Genomic DNA, 15244 nt, shown 5'->3' on the forward strand with positions numbered 1-15244 from the left:
CCTAGGGTGCTTTGCTACTACTGTTGGCTGAAAGCCAGTTTCAGCCCAAACTCCAATTGGATTGGCTGTTCCTGCTCCTCTCCAAATATACCCGGCAGCCCCCCTGGTGAGAGGGTGAGTGTTTATTTGGTCTGGTGGAAGAGCCCCAGCTGAGGGCCCTTTGTCCTGCTCAGATTCCACTTCCAAAAGAAATCTGCTTAGTTCTCCAGATAAACAGCAGGGCATCTCCTTTGGGGTTCCAGGCAGGTCTGGGGTTGGCCCTGAAGGTATAGAGGGGATCCCAGCCCTCTCCTAGCATCCCACTGTGCTGCCAGAGGGAGGACACCAGTGGCACCTGGAGTTGGTGCCCTGAGGTCTGCTTTCTGGTCTTGTTCCTGCTTCAGGGAGCCAGTCCCTCCCTCAGAGAGAAGGTCAGGTGGACTGGCCCCACCCATGGTGATATTTCAGAGTTACCGCAACAGCTCTCACTCTGGGTACCAAATCCTGGGTCTCCTTGTAGGCAGTCCCTGTCCCTCCATGCTGGCAGACTCCAGCCAGCCTGAGCCCAGGCAGATGTGAAGCAGAAGGAGCCAGGTCAAGGCTTGTCCCACACACTTTTTCTTCCACCTGAGTCATGTATTTCACAGTCGTGCCTCCCTCGGTTACTATGCTAGCTTGGGCAGCTGCTTGTTTTCACGGGTGCTCTGCTATTTGCAGGTAGATAACGGGCTGTCCTTGGAGCTTTGTTCCATGGCTCCCATCATGGTCTTTGGCCACCCTGGGGACGTGGGGTGCCCAGCACAAAGCCTGGTGATGCATCACCATGCAGTTCCAGTTGGTCATCCCTGCTGTCTCTCCCTCCTGAGTCAAAGTGGCTGCGTAGCTGTTTTTGGGTTCCTTCAGTAAATCTCTGTAGCCTCTAATGGTGGTTAGTGTGGGTGGGATTCTGTCTCCTTTGCCCACAGAGACTCCAGGAAGAGTGTGTCAGTGAAGGAAGTCTCATAGCGTGCTCTGCCCTGTGCACACACGTTTGAGCGAGCTCTCAGAAAGGCAGCCCCACAGCCTCTCATAAGCTGGGACAGCCCCTCACTCTCTCCTTCCTCCCTAGAGAAGCAGCCTGCCCCGTAAGTTCACTCCCAGGCGATGCCACAGTGTTCTCATGGCGGGAACTGCCAATCTCCTCATTGGCTTCGGGGCCAGGGTCTTCCATTGAGTGCTGGGCCTCAGGCGCAGCGAGAATTCTGGACCACAAGAGGCCACCTGTGAAGGGCTGGGGCTGGCCTGCTGAGCTTGTCTGGACCTTAGGGCAGGTACAGACAGTCTGGTGACGCCCTGTGGTCTTTTTTTTGGTCACACTAGAAGCCACTCATTGCACTAATGGAAACACCGCATCCTATCTGATGCAGTCGTGCAGAAGACTATTTAGTGGGCTCGCTGTAGCTCCGCGGCACGTTGGAGTCCTTGGGGCGGGGCTCCTGCGGGTCTGCCCTTGCGTAGGTTCACTTGTTTCACACATGTTTATCACTGTCAATCATTTACCTTAAGATGTTTCTGGATGGCCAGCAAACTACTTAGCACTATCCTGGGCATTCTGAACTGGGTTGTCACCTTGCCTGTTCAGGTGAGGTCACTCCTCCCTACCCAGAGTTATTCTGGCTGTCGTGTCTGACCCTGCTGGGTGGCAGCCATGTGCTGGGCACTGAGAGGAGGCCTGGGTGAGAGTCCAGTCAGGGTCGTGCCTTCCTCGTACCATTCTCCTCTCAGATCCACCTCCCCTTCGTCAGCCTTCCTTCTCTGCCCTCCCCCTCCAGTGCCGTGGGCCACCTGCTGCTGCAGGTCCAGGACCCTCAGTGGAGGGGCAGGTGCCGCTCAGTGGTGGGCGTCCTCAAGATGAGCCTGGGTTGTTGGAACTCCTGGCCCAGAATCCCCAAGCCCCCAGCCATGGTCCCTGTTTGGATTGTGTTGTGACAAGGGGCTTGTTTCCAACATGTGAGGTGTGCCCACGTTTCTGTCTTGATGGCCTTTCATGCTGGTGGCTCCCCCACGGGGCCCCTGACATTTTGTGTTGAGGTTTTGGAAGGGCCAGGCCCTCAATGGGGAGCCCCTGGCCAGCGGAGCTGGTAGCCCAGGAGAGAGCAGCCGGTTCTAAATCACTCTGCCTGTGAAGGCAGACTCTCTGGGCTGCCCTGGCAACAGCTCCGCGCCAGCCTGTCGGTGTGGCCGCTGACAGCCGCGGCTCCTGACTGGCTGCGCTCCCCCAACTCCGTCCCCGCCCGCTCCCGCTCACTCACTCATTAGCAGCAGCGCCTCGCATCCTTTAGGCAGATGGTGCAGAGGAAGTGCAGGGCTGGGGTCGTTGGACTCTTGAGTGGCCTTGCACGCTCCCATGCCTGAGTGGGGTCACCCTCAGTGGATTCATCAACGACATTGGCCTGGGTCGGATGCCATTCGAGACCAGGCTGAAGAGATAATGTAGCGCAACGTCGAGGTCTTAACAAGTCTCTCCAGTCCCCTGACTCTTATCCCCACTCCCCTGAGCCTCCGTGCCCTGGTCACCCCTGTTTACTCACCAGATACGGCAGGCAGATGCCTCGGTTCAAATCCCAGCTCCACCTCTTGTCAGCTCTGTGACTTTGGGGGACTTGCCTAACTCCGTAAAATGGGGATAATAGCAATTCCTATCTCGAAGGGCTGTTGAGAAGAATAAATGAGATTTGTAGCTAAATGCTTAGCAGAGCGCCTTGAGATGTGTTAGCTATGACTGTACCATGATCTCTGTCTCATCTGTTCCCTCTGTCTGGAATGCCTCCGTCTCTTCCCTGTGCTCTTCCTGCTTTGATCCTGTCTGTCCAGTCCTAGTTCTTCCTCCTGAAGCCTGCCCTGGCCCTCCTACCCCACGATCGCAGGTGGACTTCACTTTGCTGTGCATTTTCTGTCCTTGTTTTCTGTGCATCGTTACTGGGTCTGCTCCCCTGGCAGCAAGTGGGGCTTCCTGAGGGCGCTGACTGAAGTTGCACTTGTCCTGCTCTTCCAGGTAGAACAAAGCAGAGTCTAGCTCCTTCCAGCCCTCCAGAGCCTCGAGGTGAACCTGGAGATGCATGCCGTGCCCCACCCCCAGCAGCATCCTGCAGCCAGTAGAGCATGTGACCAAGCACATTCACAAGGCCTTAGAATGAGAAGAAGTCATAGAGATCCCTTCACAGTTTGGAAAGCTGAGGCCAAGAGTGAGGAAGGAATCTACCCAGGGATGTGCAAGGAGTTGGAGGCCTCGCCTGTTCCTTTCTGCACTTCTCTGCCTGGGGGGTGGGCAGGAGTTGGGCCTGCTCCCAAGCAATCAGGGAGGGCTTCAAGAAGAGGCTTGAAAGAGGATGAGTTCATCAGATGGCCAAGTGGGGGGAAGGGCAGTTAGGCAGGGGGAACCCCATAAGCAAGTGTTCCGGCAGAGGCTTCGAACCTTCCTGTCCTTGGGACGTGAGGCTGCTCTGGGAAGCGGGAAGGGGCTCTTAGAGCATCGGGGGAATGGGAAATAGTTCAGATGTAGCAGGTAAGGAGAGGAGGAGATGAGGGGGGAGCTGGGTTGGGACTGGGCCCCTACCGACCATGTCTGTGGGGTTGGATTAGGTGTGAGGATGGGTGCGAGGATGGGACTCCCTCCCTGCCAGGTGCTTTGTCTCTTAACGCTCACAGCCACCCGAGAGATGGGAAACCAGGTGCTGAGAGGTTTGGTAACTTGACCCAGGTCTCATGGGCTAGTAAGGGACTCAGAATGGGGACCCCAGGTTAGGTGACTCTCCAGCCTCTGGTGACTACTGCATATTGGGGATGGGGTGGCATCACCTCCCTGGGCTTGGAGCTCAGGAGTCTGTATTAACTACTCCCCAACCAGATATGGGGCCCCTAACAGAGTGTATGTAAAAGACGTGTCCCACACAGGTGCTGCGTCACTGTTTGTTCCCAAGTCCGGGTGCACACTGCACAGACATGCACATGGCCCATGGGTGCCTTCAGAGAATTTGGTCACTCACCCAGCCTGGCAACCCTCTCGTTAAACTAGGCTGTTGGGAAATGGGTAGAGTGGCAGGCAGCCGAGAGCTGGGCAGCCCCAATTCTGGCCTCTGCTGCCCAGCAGCCAAGAGGCGGGGCTCTTGTAAGAACTAGGTCCCTCACCCCTGTCTCTGGGAGCCCAGGATCCCCTGTGGGCATCACAGCATTCTGATGCTTACTTCCTGGCAGTTCTCATGGTATGACAGTTGTCTGCATGCCCCATTGAGGGGCAGACCTCCCATGCACAGGGCCCAGGCCTCCATTCTGGGCCCCTGGCACCTTGCATGCAGCCTGGCACAGTGCAGGGCTCAATAAGCATTTGCACCATGAAGGATACATGGAGCACCTACTGCGTGCCGGGCCCTGTGCCAGGCGTTGGAATAATTAACTTTGGCATGGCACTTCATGATTCACAGAGCTCCTCTGGGTCCCATTAGGAGGTCGATTGTCTCAGATCAGGTATTTATTTCCCCATTTTCCAAATGAGGAAACCGATGCTCAGAGAGAGGAGGCACGTAACCTGAAGTCACATAGCCAATGAGTGGCAGAAGCAGGCCGAGCCCTTCCTCTGAGCGGGTGCCTGCTCCCTGGGCTGTGAGCACACTGGAGGCTGTCAGCTGCTCCTCTCCAGCCAGCCTTTACTGAGCACCACACCCTGGACCAGCGATGGCACTCCTAGGCCGGCAGGGAAGCCAGGCCCACAGAAACCCCTATTCCGGGAAGCAGGACCCCTGGGGGTGTGACTTGCTCCTGGCTGGCTCTCATTGCCCCACCCCAGCAGGAGCAGGGGCCGCCTCTGCCACTGCCAAGGACAGGAGGACCTGGCTGTCAGGGTCAGTGACTCTGTTTGGGGTAAGTCAGGCAGAAGAACAAAGAGAACCCTTCCTGCCAGTGTGACTCTGACCTTGAAAACCCAGAAAAAGGGAAGAGTTGGCTCTCTGCTTGCCTCCTGCAGGTGGGTATCGAGGAAGCCTTGGCTTTGTCATTGGCCTTGTCATTTCTTGCTGCTGAATTTCTCCGTTTCAAGTTGAATGAAAGTCCTGGGGATCAGTGTCCATGGATTGGCCTGGAATCTTGCCACTGCTATAGAAGGTAGGGAGATGCCAGGATCACTGCTTTTGCTTTGGCTGGCCTCTGGAAGACACAACTTTTGAAGCAAAGGTCAGTTATTGGCGTGAGAGTCTGGACACAGCCCCGAAGGCTTACCCCAGTGTCCTGCTGCAGGTGTGCCAGCTGTGGGGGACGGGGGAGTGAAGAGCATCGTCCTATCTCTGCTTGGGGTCTTGCAAGGCAGTGGATAGCAGTCAGGAAATCTGGGGCACAGGGAGGCATTGCGTCCTTGTTCATTATTCCACAAACGATAGCTAGTCCCTACTGTGTGCCACATGCTGAGTGTGTTCCTGGGAGATAATGCGGTGGGTCCTGCCCCAGTCCTGCCAGCTGCCACACAGGAACCCCTGGCTGAGGCAGTCTGTAGATGTGGTACATGCTGTGGCAACCTGGAGGGCGTGTGTCCTGCTAAGGAGGGCAGTAACCACTGTGCCGTGGGACTGGGCCTTTGGATTTACGAGAGAAGCCAGAAATCTAGAGTTTTTTATAAGACTTTAAAAAATTTCACATCTTTAAATGTTGGCAATTGGTTCAAAACTTAAAAATGTCAAATACTGTGTGGGCTTAACAAAACATGGATGTTGACCAAATACCGCCTGTACTTTTTAGTTAGAGACCTTTATCCTAAAGGTTGGAGAAACCCAGGTGGGCAGAGGGGAGTAGGCAAGGCCTCCTGGTGAGGGAGCCACCTGGGCAAGGTGTGGCCTTGGGACTCTGCATGAGTGGTTTCAGGACAGGGGACTGAGGCAAAGGGGACTGGAGTGCAGGACAGATGGGGCCACGACCGTTCTTGGAAGCTGCACATGCTTTGCGGAGGGACTGGTGCTAGTCAGTGTGAAATGCTGCCCTGCATGAGCTGATACGAGGCTGGCCTAACCCAGGCCAGCTTGAGCCTGCGGCAGTTGTGTCCCGACCCCCAGCCAGGTGCTTCTGCCTGGTGTTGTCACAGTGAAGGATAGGCTTCGGCCAGGGAGGAAAGGTCTTAAGTATTTAAGAGAATCTTCAGGACACGTGGTATCCTGATCTTTAGCAAAGGTGGAAGTGCGTAGCTTTGGGGGGCTGTCCATCCCTGTGTGTCCATGCACGCACATGACCCTCCCTGCCCTTCGCAGTTGCTCTCTCTCGGACTGAGGAGCTCCTTCAGGCACAGGAAGTTCTAACCCTCAGAAAGGGGCTCGCTCCTCCTCCTCCTGCCCCAGCAGGGGTCCTGCCTTCTTCAAAGGGTTGGAACTGCTCTGGCCAAAGCCTGTCTGGGTGTCTTCCTGTTCTGGCCTGCAAGCATAACTTTTGTTTCTCCACCCTGTCTGCCACTCTGTCTGGAATCCATATTTGTGTTTCTTTCCAAATGATCACCTGGCATAAACGGTCCTTCAGATTGTTCTGGCAATTTGTCTAGCAAACTTTCAATGAGCACCTGCTCTGTGCAGGGACTTGGGCTAGAGACACACAAGTGGTTGAAGCCCAGGGTGGCCAGGGACTGATGGAGTAGACAGACACACAGCCGGCCCGCGGGGGTCCAGCTCCAGTGTCTGTGCAAAGGAGAGCAAGGCAGCAAAGGCGGGGCGGGGCGGTCAAGAAAGAGGTGAGGTGACTGTGATCCCCAAACGCATGTGTCTGAGACTGGAGGCTCCCGTCTGGTCCCCCAGCCCTGCCTCCTCCCACTCTTGCTCTGTCCTCTCTGAGTGCAGGGAGTGGCAGCAGCTGGCCTGGGTGAGGCCCAGGCAGAAGAAACAAAATGTAAGGCGGGCACTTGGCCTTCTGGAGCTCCTGGGGTCACGGGAGGAACACGTGCCAGCACTGCCACATTCCTCACAGAGTGCCCTCTCATTCACTTCATTTTACTTTTAAGTCTTTTTTAATATAAAGGTAATTAAAAATACAAGCATAGAGTGCCATATCCCAGCCATACGGGAGCGTAAAGCAAAAAGTGAAATTTCTGTCCTCACCACTACCACCATAGAACCTCCCCACCCACCAAAAACCACTATTGACTGATGGTCGGAGGCTTTTTCTGCCGGCTTTGTGTGGCTTTAAAAGAAATTCTCTATTCTGTGTGCTTGAGAACATGTTGTCTTGCTTCATCTTCCCTCCTTGGCCTGCAGAGAGGGGAGGGGAAGAAAGACTGGCTGTTCTGGCCTGGAGCCCTAAGATGAGGAGGGGACATGTCCTTGCACACCCCCTCCCTCCCAGCACTCACACCCTTCAGCCCCCCAGTTCTGGGGGTGGGGTGGGCGTGGCTCTCCAGGTGGTCCCATGGTGAGGGAGGGAAGAGGGAATGGTCTGCCAGCAGCTTCACCCAAACTCAGAGGCTGTGGGCTGCCCCAGCCAGCCAGCAGAGAGGGCAGGAGGTAGCTGGCTGTCTCAGGGTATCTCCTGCAGACAGGACTCCCCCAATGGACCCTGGGGATTGAGTTATTTCGGTTTTGCTCACCTGTGTCTGGCCCTGGGGACAAGCACGGGAATCAGCTGTGGTCCCTGACTGCCACGGAGGAGCCCCCAGCCTGGGGTGGGAGAGATGCATGTGGCCTCAGTGAGATGGTCTCTGCCTGCGGGCTCTCACTTGGCCAGCTCCTTCCCGGGCCAGGTGGGCTAGGAGGCAGCCAGGCCTAGGGAGAAGTCTTTGCTGGGCTCAGAGAAGCTCCTGGAGGAGGTAGGATACAGGGAGATTTGAAGATTTTCTCAGCCCTAGTCCTTGACCTGATGGGGCTCACAGTGCCTCCCTCTCAGCAAGGGAGAAAGTGGATAGGAAAGAACTTGAAATCTGTGAGATGCAAGCACTTGGTGCTGTTGTTCTGTTTGGAGTCTAATGATTTCCCCGGTGGAGGCCCTGTGAGGACTGAGATGCAGAGCTGGTTGAGAACTGGGCCCTGTGGGGTGGGGGTGGAGGGAGGGCACAGGAGGAATATCTGTCTGCTCAGGCTGGAGAGCCCAAGCCGGGCAGAGTGTGGCTCTGCCTGTCACTGCTTGAGACCCTGAGCAAGGGACCTGGTCATCTGTAAAATGGGCTGAGGAGTCTTTCAGCTTCGGGACCAGCAGAGCCCTCAGCCAGTGATGAGGGTGATGAGGATGTTGATGGTGATGAGAGTAGGGATGAGAAGAACCAGTATTGAGGGTTCACTTTGTGCCAGGCACCGTGCTGAGTGCCTCATGTACTGTCACCACTGCCACAGAATCCAAGCCACAGTCACCTCCCACCTGGAGCCTGCAGCCAACCCCTAGGCTGGTCTCCCCACCTCCAGCTTTGCTCCCCTTCAGTCCATTCTCAGCCGGCAGCTGGAGCAATCTTTAAACAAGAAACCACCCAGTGGTGTCTCACCCCTTCCAACTCTACTCCAGGCTCCTTCCTGTGGACCCTGCATGGGCAGCTCCTGTTGATTTTACTGCCCTCACTCGTCCCTGTCTCCTGCCCCTCAGGTGCCCTGGCCCAGGATCTTTCCCCTTGTTGTTGCCTCTTCGGGATCACTCTTTGCCCAGATGTCTGCGACCTGCTTCCTCACTTTATCCAACCATACTGTCAAACACAGCCTCCTGCTCCCCCTCTAGCTTGGACCCTTTTCTGTGCTTCTGGTTCTTCCTGGCACTCGAGCTCACCTGATCTTACCCTACGTGTATTGGTGTACTTCTGCCACACCAGACTGTAAGCCCCAGGGAGCAGGAAGTTGATGTCTCGTTCCCTAATGTGTCTCCAGTCCCTAGAATAGGGCCTGACGCAAGGTTGGTGAGAGAACAAATCAACATATTTCATTTACTCTTACCCATTCAGGTAGGCACATTGCTATCTGCATTTTACAGGTGAGGAAGGTAAGGTCAGAGAGATGGATTGACTAGCTCGTGGTCAGACAGCTGCAACAAGACAGCCAGGATTTGAGCCCTGTGTCTGTAGCCCAGAGCCCTGTCTTAGCCAATAGAAGCTCCCACCTCCCTGGCATCTAGGCAAGTCTGTGTCCAGGACAGGACAAGAATGTGAGGGGGCCAAGAAGGGTGGGTGGGATTGTACCCTGGGAAGAGAGGAGAGGTAGGGCCCAGGAGGGAGTGAGACCAGAAACTGTGGAGGTCTGAGAGGGCCAGGGGGCAGGTCTGGAACTTCCGGGAGGGTCAGGACAGGGAGCCTCTGCAAGGGAGTCCCAGAGGACAGCGTGCTGGGCACCACCGTTCTCAGAGACCAACGTATCACCTGAGTCCTGGTTCCGTGCACTGGCTCTGGTTCCTGGCATGATCTCTGGTTCCCAGAGCAGCTCGGGCGTGGCCCAGCTTCCCAGGGCGGAGAAACACATGGTGAGAGAGAGTGAGTGTGTGTTTGTCCAGCCTTGCTGTTTATGTTGTCGTCACGTCTTCTTAATCAGCCTGTTTCTGGGAGCGATGACTTCATCTCCTGTGATTCTCGACACAGCCATTGTCAGGCGTCCGTGGAAAGATTGGGCCTGGCACCACCCCTGTTCTCCTAATGAGCCGGGTTGGGAGAGCCAGTTGGCAGGCCCTAACCCAATCTGGGTTGGGGGCTTATGGTCAAATCTACCTCCAAGCCTCTCCTTTTCCACTGGTCACCCTTAGATCTGGCCTCATTAAGCCTGGGGAGCCCAGTGCAGCAAATTCCAGCCAGCCAGCTAGCCAGTGCACACATTGTATGTGGGCTGGGGGCAGTCACACCCAGTCTCTGCCCTCAAGGGCTCCTGCTGGCTGGAGGGAGCACATGGGTCAACAGACCCTACGTCAGAGGGGCTGAGGGTGGACAGAGAAGGGAGTGAGGACTCCACTGGGGCTCAAGGAAGGCTCCATGGAGTTGGTGGTTGGGCCGCAGGGTGAAGGTCAAGGCTGGTGGAAGGTTTCCGTGTGGAGAGGAGGGAAAGGCTTGCTGTAGGAAGCCCTGGCGGCTGTGTTGCTGCGTGTTGGGCCTGGGGTGTGGCAGGGGATAGAGTGGAAGATTGTGGGAAGGCAGGCGGGGTTTGGACTGGATCCTGGAGGTGACTGGGAGCTGGAAGGATGGTAAGAGGGGATGGGGCCTGATCACATCAGTAATCTTAGAAGCAGCTCCTTGGCTGTGTGTCGGGGTGGATGTGGGTGGGCGTTTGGTAGGAGGAGGAGCAGCCTGACCGTTGAGGGCCTGGCCCTGTTTCCCCTTCATCCTAAAGCAGAAGGGTCTCCTCCCCTGCCCACCCGGCTCCTGCCAGAAGCTCCAGTCTCCACCCCGGAATGCTGGTGGGCTAGGCATGGGAGGTGGTGGGGAGTAGGGATTTTGGATGGTTTCTGAAAAATACTTTGGCTGGGTTCGGGCAGTTCTAGAAGGCCCCAAGCCTCAGTCCCAGAAAGCACATCCCCCCTCCAGCTTTATTTACAGCCTTGCCTGGAGGCAGGGGGATGGGTTGAATGACCCCTGGCAGGATATAGTGCTATGAGGGGTAATCCATTGTCACACTCTTGGCCAGGACAGGGAGGTGGGGAAACCCCCCTGACTCCCCATCTGGGGTTTCCCTGGGCCCCACCTCAGAGCAGAGCCATTAATAGCTCAGTTCCTGAGTCACACTTCCTGCCGCTTCTAGGTGTGTGGCCTTGAGCAGGTTACTTAACCCGTCCGAGCTTCAGTTTCCATCTTTGTTAGTGGACACTAATTGTACGCACTTCCCAGGATATTTGTGAGGATTATTTGCTTTTAACAGAGGAGGGGCTTAGCAGAGTGTCCACACTTAGGAGGTGCCTAGTCTGCCTTAGTTTAGCAGAGGTGGCTGTGGGGGGTGGGCAAGGGTGAGGGCCATTATCTTTACCATCCTTATCAAGGCTCCCTTAGGCTTCCAAGAGCCAGAGGTGGGGAGGGGTGACGGAACAGCCTGGTCGAAGGAGCAGAGAAGTCTGGGTCCTAGTCTCTACTGCTCCTTGACCTCATGCAAGTCACTCATCTCTCCCAGCCTCAATTTCTGGGGCCAAGGAAGGAGTGAGATAAGGCATGTGGTGGTCTGAGCTGGCAGGGGTGGGTGGGGGGCTAACCTATCTGTTAAGACTTCTATTTTCATTTCCTGCAATACTGAGAATGAGCTAACTGCCTGCCTCTAGAGCAGGCATGCAGCAGGGAATTGCTTTGGAAGGGGCCCTTCTCAAGCTGAGAATGGCCAAGTCCTCCCTCAGAGCGTGGTCTGCTCTCCCCCTTGTCCTTAAGCACCACCCATTTTCCTTCGCATGCCTTCACTGTTCCAGCTGTTCAGCATGGTCTTTTTGGTAAGAAAACAGTTTAGTTCAGCAAACATTTCCTGAGCATCTTTTGTCTGCTTGCGTCTGTTGGGCCCAGGGATGCAGGGATGGTTAAGATACTGACCCAGCTGTTAAGGGGGAGGGAGATTGTTGAATTCTCTTGTGTTTAAAGGTCTAAATGCAGAAGCAGCCATCCCAGGGTGAGAAGCCCTGGGTTCTAGGCTCTTCTTTCTGGCTGTAGGACCCTGGGCAAATTACAGGACCTCTCTGAGCCTCAGTGTCTTCATGTCAGAACCCAGATCAGTCTCTGATGAGCCCTCCCAGTTCAAAGGCTCTGGGATCAGTTTTCTTTTGTTTTTGTTTTTTGGGGTTTTTTTCAATTTCTTTTTTTTTTTTCCTTATTTTCCCCAAAGCCCCCCAGTACATAGTTGTATATTCTGGTTGTAGGTCCTTCTGGTTGTCCTGTGTGGGACGCCGCCTCAGCATGGCCTGATGAGCAGTGCCATGTCCGCACCCAGGATCCGAGCCAGCGAAACCCTGGGCTGCTGAAGTGGAGCGCGCAAACTTAACCACTTGGCCACGGGGCCGGCCCTGGGATCAGTTTTGGATTGTTCTCTTTGCCCTCTCCAGGTAGAGGGGCCTGTGCTCAGTGCAGTTTGAGGGCAGAACCAGAAGAGCAGTCTCCAGAGGAGGAGACTGATCCAAGTTTGAATCCAGTTCTGCAACTTACTATTTATGTGACTTTGGGCAAATTACTTCCTTAAATCTCTTTGAGCCTGGGTTTTCTCAGATGCAAATGGGTATTATGATGTGCTTGATATGATGTGCCCTGGCTCACAGGGAACTCACTGGTCGTTTTAAAGCTGCCTCGACCCTCTTCTCCCCAAATACCGCACCTGCTCAATGCCAAGAACACACCCCCAGCCCTTCCTCTCTTCCCAGCCCCAGGAATTACAGTGGAGCCGGTTAGTGCAAGTCTCCAGCCTGACCCACTGGGAAAAGAGGCTGGGGAGGCCAAATCTGGCAGCCCCAGGCCTGCCACTGACAGAGGATCCCCAGGATGGGCCCCCACAGAGAGCCCCAGGTGCGCTGGGCAGGGGCTCAAATGGTATAAAACCTCTGTGATTTGAATATATACCAGTTTGGAACTCTGTCTTGCTTTATGAAGAAAACGTTTGCTAATGAAATGAATAGTGTAAACAAGATTTGGGGAGGGCAGGCAGCCAGGGGAGAGGGGTTATTTAAATACACTTCAAAGAACACCCTTCTCCAGCATCTAAGCTGCACCATTTGCATACGTAATGGTTGTGCTAATTATAGGTGGCCTCATCTCTTCACAACAAGTTTGCCTGGTTCTGCTACATTATTGTAATTGCCCAGTCAGAATTCTCTGGCATGCTTTTCACTAAAGATAACAATAATGATAATAATGCCTATCATTTCTTGATCCCTTGCTATGTGTCAGGCCTCCTACCAGGAACTTGACAGTCATCATCTCATTTAATCTTCACAACAGCTCTGTGTCCCAAAGATTCTTATCTCCTGTGTGCAGAGGAGGAGAGTGAGAGGTCCAGAGAGGTTAGCTAACTTCCCTAGGCTCACACAGCCAAGAGCTATGTTGCAGAAAAGATCCAAAGTCTTGCTAACTCTCGTGCTCTTTCCGCTCTCTGGCACTACTTCTCTGGGGAGACCTGACACATGTGCTCACTTTTTATCTCGAAGCTTTCTCTTTCTTACTTGGTCTTCTCAGAAATCCCCTTTTAGCCAAAGAGGAAGCCGAGACCCTAACAGGTCGTTGAGGGCAGGGCAGGAGGTGAGCCCAGGGCCCTAATTTCTAGGGTAAAACCAGTCCCGGCCACCCACCTTCCCACAGCAGAGGGGGAGCAGCTCCTCCTTGCGCTCCCCTGAGGTCTTGAGGTGTCTGGACTTGAGGGACAGGATGTCCCTGCCGCTCCCGCTCAAGTAGGGCTGGGCTCGGCCTGGACTGCCAAAGACAATTCTAAGGCGGTAAACAGGTGGGAGGACAGCAGCAGGTCATAAATAGCTTTACTTGCATTGTCATTAAATCGGACGGAGGTTGCACGTGGGTGGCTGGTGGCCATATGTAGCCTACAGGCAAGTTTCATTTGGTCTGAGAGGGTGGAAAGGGTTTTTTTTTTTAAATCGTTACCAATATTTAAACACCCCTAAAACATTCACCTGAAAAATCTGGATTTCTGGCTTTTCTTGAAAAACGGATGTGGCAACATTGGGTCTGTATTCCTGCAGGGCCAAGAATTGTCCTCTGCGGTTCCCCCAGACTGCTTTGCTCCCTGGAAGACCTTTGAGTTTGCTCAGCTTGCAGTAGTCTGCCCAGTGACTCTGGGAGTGGTGGGGAGGGGGCGTCCCTATTTTATAGACGAAGAGCCTGGGGCCTGAGGGGACCAACTGGGCCACTCTACGAAGCTGTTGGTGAGGCCAGGCCTTACACCTGCATCCTCACCGTCCACCTTGTGTGGTTTGCACTCCACTTCGCTGCTTCCCAGCCATGTCCGACCCCCACTGGCCACCAAGGAGAGAAAGAAACCTTTCACAGGCCTAATGACTCAAAAATAACCAACAGCAAGCCGGGGGAACTGTTCCTGTCTCCCCCTCTCCCTTTCCACCCTCCCTGAGGCCGGAGGGGACATGGGAAACCTATTCATTTAAACTCAATTATTTTCTCGAAGACAGAACGGAACTGAATTGGGTCAATGGCTATATTTGCTGTGCTCAGCTGTTTCCCCTGCAACACCATCACCCATCGGGCGTGTTGCTGGGCTCCATGCTTCCAGGCTCACCAATTAGAACTTCATATTGGTGGCCATTCCCTGGCAAGCTTGACTGTGAAGTGAGGAGACCCTCTGCTCCTTCACCTAACAGGCTGCAGAAGCAGGGTCCGGAGTCATGTGGTCACCACCACCTCGACCGAGGCTGCAGGGGTAGGCATTTAATGCCACCTTCAGTCTGCAGTGGAGGAATTTCTGCAGATGAGCCAGCTGAGGCCCAGAGAAGTTAAAAGCCTGCTGGAAAGGCGGGCCTTGGAGTCGGACACGCCCGGGACCTGACTAGCTGTGTTACTCGGAGCAGAGTACTCACCTGCTTGGCACTTCTGTCTCCTCATTTTGTAAATGAGGCATGAGAACTTGACACACTTCCCTGGGCCGGGCTGTCGTGATGTACACGGGACACAGTATGCCAGGCGCCTGCCCAGAGTTGATCACATGTCCACGTTCATTCCCTTGCACGATGTGCCAGGCACAGGGCTTGGTGCGGGACCCAAATCTCATAAGGGGCATGTGCTGGGATGCCCTCCCCTCCGTGAAACCCTTCCCACTTCCCTGCACCCAAACTGCATGTGCTGTTCTGCAGTCATGATAGGGCCCCTGGGGCCAGGCCCCGCATTGGAGACTTTCCGAGCTTCCTCGGGGCCCACGGCCTGGTAAGCATGTTCCTTTCGGCACTAATGTCTGCATGTGTCCCTCCCCCTGGACAGCCGGCGTCCTGAAGGTAGAGGCCCCCTGTCTTGTTCACTTCGTGTCTCATGGTGTCACTCCCTTTCTAGCTGTGTGGCCTTGGACTGGATGTGTGACCCTGGTGGGCCTGTCTTCCCATCTGTCCAATGGGGACAGTGAGGCCTCCCTGGCACATGTCATGGGAGGAGGCCAGTATCAGATGCGGCAGCACTGTGCCAGGTGCCTGTGACAGACTCTGGGAAAACGTTTGGAGGAAGCGACGTCAGACGCTTCCTTTCTGCTCCCAGAGCAGGGCGTCCGTACCCTGGGGCGGGGCTCTGGGGAGCTGCTATAGCTGCTTCTTGTTGCAGGATTGCTGTCTGCTTACATGGAGCAGTGAGCACAGGGTGGCGGCCTGTGGGCCTCCCCTCATCTCCTCCATCTTCTCTGCTGCAGGG

At 55.0% G+C, this 15244-nt stretch overlaps 1 protein-coding gene and 1 long non-coding RNA gene across 38 annotated transcripts in view; one reads left to right on the plus strand and one right to left on the minus strand.

The window, feature by feature from the left end:
* DAB2IP (DAB2 interacting protein) overlaps positions 1 to 15244 on the plus strand; it is a 194376-nt gene that overhangs the window by 127183 nt on the left and 51949 nt on the right. The window lies entirely within an intron of this gene.
* LOC106782563 (uncharacterized) overlaps positions 1 to 15244 on the minus strand; it is a 33373-nt gene that overhangs the window by 11175 nt on the left and 6954 nt on the right. Inside the window, exons 2-4 of the long non-coding RNA XR_011432486.1 lie at positions 4928 to 5170; positions 2550 to 2670; positions 2271 to 2438 (exon numbers count right to left, since the gene is read on the minus strand). This is a non-coding gene — a long non-coding RNA (uncharacterized lncRNA). The remainder of the gene's footprint in view (positions 1 to 2270; positions 2439 to 2549; positions 2671 to 4927; positions 5171 to 15244) is intronic.

Source organism: Equus caballus, chromosome 25 (assembly GCF_041296265.1).
Source record: "Equus caballus isolate H_3958 breed thoroughbred chromosome 25, TB-T2T, whole genome shotgun sequence".
In the NCBI taxonomy this organism is placed as follows: Eukaryota; Metazoa; Chordata; class Mammalia; order Perissodactyla; family Equidae; genus Equus; species Equus caballus.